This window comes from Arvicanthis niloticus, chromosome 29, assembly GCF_011762505.2.
Source record: "Arvicanthis niloticus isolate mArvNil1 chromosome 29, mArvNil1.pat.X, whole genome shotgun sequence".
Taxonomy (NCBI): domain Eukaryota; kingdom Metazoa; phylum Chordata; class Mammalia; order Rodentia; family Muridae; genus Arvicanthis; species Arvicanthis niloticus.
The window spans coordinates 22,549,157-22,555,156 of record NC_133437.1 but is presented as its reverse complement, the minus strand read 5'-3'; positions in this window follow the sequence as shown (position 1 = coordinate 22,555,156).

The window sequence follows — 6,000 nt, the reverse complement described above, 5'->3', positions numbered from 1 at the left end:
ATGTCAGATAAACAGAAGGGGAAAGAGATTTAGAATTTTTTATTATGATGTTGTCCATAAATATTTTTAGTATATCTATATTATGTTGGCTAATAAATACTGGAATTTGTCAGGTTTTATTCAAGTGTTCACCAGCAACAAAAGCTCCTCGGGGTTCTTTATGAGCTTGCCACATTTAAGAGCCACAACCCAACTATCTGGAACCACAAGTTACTGACTTATACTTCCCTTAAAGCACTCAGGAGGCAGAGGTAGGCAGTTCTCGGTGAGTTCAAGGCCAGCCTGGTCTACTACAAGCCAGAATTGCTATACAGAGAAGCAAAATAATTTGCTTTTTAAAAATTATTTTATTATTTTGTGTACATTATTTTGTCTGAAGGTCAGTCTGTGCGTCATATGCATGCATCACCACTGGAGACCAGAAGAGGGCATCAGATCCCCAGACGTGGCGTTATCAATAGCTGTGAGTCACCATGTGACTTGAGCACTGGAGAAAGGCAGTCCTCTGGAAGAGCCGCCAGTACTCTCACCACTGAGCCATTGATCAATACCCAAGTACACCGATATTCAATACTTATATACAATGTGTATTAGTCAAAACAGGCTAATTAACAGTTCCATCTCCTTATTTGTGTTTAGAGCCTTCCAACTCCTTTATTTACTCGTAAAATACACAATAGGTTATTGTGGAGTGTAGTTGTGCTGGCTGGTTTTATGTCAGCTTGACCTAAGCTTCAGTCATCTGAGAATAGGGAATCTCAATTTAAACAAAAAATCTCTATTGGCAGGTCTGTAAGGCATTTTCTTTCTTAGTGATTGATGTGGGAGGGCCGTATGGACGGTGCTATCCCTAGGCTGGTGATCCTGGATTCAATAAGAAAGCAGGCAGAACAAGCAAGCCATGGGGAGCAAGCCAGTAAGCAGCACCCATGGCCTCCACATCAGCTCCTGCCTCCAGGTTCCTGCCCTGACTTCCTTTGATGCTGAGCAGTGATGGGAAGCGTAAGTGAAATAAACCCTTTCTGCCCCATCTTGCTTTGGATCATGATGTTTCATCACAACCAGAGAAATTCTTAAGATGGTGGTCATCCCACTGATTTTTGTCACTCAAATCCATATGCTAAGACAACTAAATGTAAAAGACAAAGACATAAAGGATGAGTTACTCCATTCTCTTGGTGCACAATCAGTTAACAGTATCATCTTTCTATTGGACTGCATCCAGCCAATGGACCGGTGGTTCTATGGTCCATTATGACGGTGAATTCAAGGCAACGGGAGTACAAAACCAGCTAGTCATGCAAGCCAACAACAGCAAATGAAGTTTCAGCTAGCTTTTTCCACTTTATACAGCACAAGATTCCTACCTAAAAAAAAAAAAAGGCTCTCCCCACAAGTAAAAATGGGTCTTTCCACATCACTCAAGACAGTCTTTCACAGACACTCTCAGGTGTAGTACAACTGATTTAAGCGTATCCCCGACTAGCTTACAAATGAATGGGATTCAGACTGTGGTTACTTTATTTGGCTTTGACAGTTACTGGGGGGTAATTTCTAATCTACTTTTCTAACTGCTGGCCTGACTACCTCCCAAGCAGTGTACCCCAGATACTTGCTGTTTCTCCTGGCCATGTGATCATGGAACCTCTCTTCTCATGGTCCCTCTTTCTCTCCCTCCTGGTCTTTCCTCTCTTCCTTTCACTTTCCACACCCAACCAGGTAACTCAAAACCCACCTACCTCTAAGGACTCCAGTAATTGGCTGTAGTCAATTTTATTTAACCAATAGTTTTAAATTAAGGAAACAGGTTTACCAAACAAAAGCTTGTAAACCTGAGGATTCACTCAAAGCCTTCAGGTACAGAATTTAGTGTTACAATACATAGCAATAGACCAAACCTCAACATTCAGGAGCTAACCTAGCTAATCCCTCACAGGTGTACCTGAAGGCCTGCCCACCCCAACCCCCATCCCCAGGAGATTCTAGGTTAAGTACTGTTGATGAGTAACACTGCACATCACAGCAGTTGAAGTCACAACCTGCTGTGTTTTATTCAGTCAGCCTTAGTAACTGTTGGACTGAAGAGGTGGCTTGGGGGTTAAGTGCACTGGCTGTTCTTCTAAAGGACCAAGGTTCTAGTCCCAGCAACTATGTGGTAGTGCATAGCGGTCCACAACTTCAGTTCTAAGGGTCTAATGCCCTCTACTGATCTCTGCAGGTACCAGGCATGCACATGGCACACAGACACATATGCAGGCAAAACATCATACATATAAAAACTAAAATAAAAAAACATAAAGGGGGATCATTGTCGGAAGCATGGTACACGGCCATAGTCCCAGGTGCCTGGGACATGGGAGCAAGAAAATCACTTACACCCAGAGGCTCTAGGCCAGCCTTGGAAATACAATGAGGTCCCATTTGTGTGTAGGAGGGGTATTTAAGGAGAGTTTCGGTAGAAATACATACATTTGAGATATGTAAATAGAGTCAAGTGAGAAGCAAGTGTAAGACACAGGCCTAGGTGTGAGGGATTCGAGTATGTAATAGAAATTCCCGAGTCTGGAGAAACCTAATGGAGAAACTTCAGGAAAGTGCTGTACTTCAGGGTAAAGGGGTGAACAGATGCTGAGAGTCTTGTAGAGAAGCTAAGGTTAAGAAGAGGAGACTCTAAAGAGATAGTTGAAAAAATAAGGCAGGCTAGCATCAGAGGAAAAGACAAGAGAGCAAAAGGTCGTGTTGAGAGGGCTCGATCCCTCCAGCTGTTGAGAAGGTGGGAGATCCTGTAATAGACACTTTGCTAAACAGGCAACAGGGACATCTTTGTTTCTGCTACATGTGCTGTGTTAAGTCAGCTCTTGGGTAGGGCTTTATTTTGATCCTAGTTAATAGAAGACAGATGTCTGGCATCTGGTCCTACAACCCAGTCTGGCCACTGTTTCTGAGCAGCTGGCAGTCATGCCTGGGCCAGTCTCTGTGGGGGAACAGCGACTTGCCACCAGTTGTACATTCAGATCTGGGGGGACGTGGAGTGTGAAGTTCTTTACCTGAACCGTGTGAAAGATAAGGATCATTTGTTCTGACTTTCAGTGTTTCATGTCTCCATACCTATTATCATATCAGTAATGCTCTTCTATTATAAATGTCTTATAAAATGTTAGCATGGCATAGCTGATACATTTATAGAGGTACTGTGCTTTATGTTTCTAAGGTAGCTATTTTTTTCATGGCTAGGCTGCATCAGTCAGCTACACTGGGTTGAAAGTTCTTGAAAGGACCTACTTCAGAAGCTTCCACTGAATTAAGGGGTAGACCACGTATATTAAAAGGAGCTTTGAGCGCCAAAGAGATGCCATATTCATTAAAAGCCCTTGTTGTTCTTACAGAGAACCCAGGTTTGGTTCCCAGTACCTATATGAAGGCTCACAACTGTCTGCAACCCTAGTTCCAGAGTCTCAGTGTCCTCTTCTGACCCCCTCAGACACTAGATACACACATGGTGCACATACATACACGCACAACACTCGTCCACTTAAAATAATTTTTAAAAGAATTTAAAAGAATAACTTTGTGTAAAACTAGACCTATTTGAGAATTTCCTTTTCCACACACTAAACCATGCTTCCTTCTGGAGGCATCTGTAGAAGCCAGTGTAAGAAAGTTGTGAACTTACTGTGAACTATAGATGGGGCAGCCTGCAGAACGTTCTCCCTACAAGGTGGCTTTTCAGAAAGAATCGCATGAACTATGACAGATAAATGTACTTGAAAGCAATAAAGGGGATCCCCTTGCATGCCCGCATTTCTCTGTTGGAAAGGCAAAGGCCTGGGAGGAATATTCTTGGCTCTTTTCACATGAACAAAGATGATAACATAACATCATAACATGGTCTTAACATATAATACCAGGTTATTCTCTTTCTGAATTTGTATTTGCTTAAGCCGACTTGTAAACATCACCTCGTGTTTTGCTTGTTTTAGTAATAAAAGTGAGAAGTGCTTTGTTATTGGTCTCAGAAGCCTGGAGTCCCCTGTTTTATCCCCACTCAGATCTTTGATCCTTGAGACTTAGCTTTGCTGGCCACAGGGTGTCTCAAAAGACATGTTCTGTGGCTTTCTTCGGAACATTTTTCAAGAATCCTCCATTTACTTTATATTAAACTCCAGGTCATTAGAATATCCTCCAGAGCCCTCATAAGTCCTTTTATCTTGGTAGTCGCATCTTTGCATTTCTTTGCATGACCAGCTTTGGAAATTTAGTCAAGCATACGCTCACAGTCTTAATACTTTCTGAGATGCCCAAATATCAAAAGAACTATTTGGTGGTTTTTGAATCCACCAATTTAAAATCATTCAGATAAGTAACTTTGAAAACTTACCTCTTTTGACTTAAAAAAAAATGTATATGGGTTTTTTGCCTTCATGTATGCCTATGTACCACATGCATGTATGTACCTGATGCCCCAGAAGCCAGAGTTACAGTCAGAGCTGCCATGTGGGTGCTAGGACTCAAACCTCCATCCTCTAAAAGAACAGCAAATTCTCTTAACCAATGAGCCATCTGTGCAGCCCCTGAAGAGAAAACCCTCACAACTGGAAAGAGCAGATTAGTTTCAATCACCATAAAGGAAAAAAAAAAAAAAAAGACTGTTTAATCCTACCTTGATAATGCTGCTACTGAGAGTGCCAAGTCTAGCTCCCCTCTTCGTTTAACAGGTTAGGTTAGCAGATGTTACCATATTTGTGAGTTGATAGAACCAAAGAACACTTTCCCCATACAAGAGGATTTAAGAAAGAACTGAAAAGAATATACTTCTATCATCTCGTACTGACTCGTCTGACTGTGAGCCACCTAAAACATGGTAAATGTCTTGGGCTTCAAGAAACACTGCTCTAGCCTTCTTAAATTACTGTATGCTTTATTCTTATTGTTGGTCCAAAATAACCTATGCTGGGCTAGCTGATTACTCTAGCCCCTCAAATCCCAGGGGATTCTGTCCTGCTGTGCAGTTCCTGGAACGCCTTGACAGCCCTTGTATTCATGAGTGTCCTCCAGGAAAAGAACCAGCAGGTAAGTTAGTTAGGGTTACTGTTGCTGTGATAAAAACACCATACCCAAAAGCAAATTGGGATGGAAAGAGTTCATGTCACTCACAGTTCCATATAACAGTTCATTATCAAAAGCAGTCAAGGGGGCTGGAGAGATGGCTCAGTGGTTAAGAGCACTGACTGCTCTTCCAGAGGTCCTGAGTTCCATTCCCAGCAACCACATGGTGGCTAACAACTGTCTCTAATGGGATACAATTTCAATGCCCTCTTCTGGTGTGTCTGAAGATAGTGACAGTATACATAAAATAAATAAATAAATCTTAAAAAAAAAAAATAAAAAAGCAGTCAGGGCAGGAACTCAAGTGGGGCAGGAGCTGATGCAGAGGCCATGGAGTGATGTGCTCACTGGCTTGTTCCTCCTGGCGTGCTCCTCCTGCTTTCTTATAGAATCCAGGACAGAGATGGCACCGCCCACAATGGGATATGCCTTCTTCCATCAGTCACTAAGAAAATGCCTTACAGGCTTGCCCACACCCCGATCTTATGGAGGCATTTTCTTAATTGAGGTTCCCTTCTCTCAGATGACTTTAGCTTATGTCAAGTTGACATAAAACTAACCACCACAGTAATGTACATACAAATACACACTTTTTCATGGAAAGAAGCTATAGCAATTATAGTTTTTATTTCTATAAGTTGCCATATGGCCATAGCTGTTTTCTGTAATTATCCTCTACTATACACTATATACCTGTTGCCTTTGGCAACTGCTGCTGGCATGATCCTTTACCCAATGGAGTGACCTAGACCTTCATTAGGGACCTCCTACATTCCAGACACACTCTTCCTTACCTCCCTGTGGAGTAGTTGCCCAGTTTCTCTTTGGTACTCAGTACCCCACCCTACAGCAACACCCTTGACTTCCCTCCTTGCCCGTTGACTCAGAGGTGCA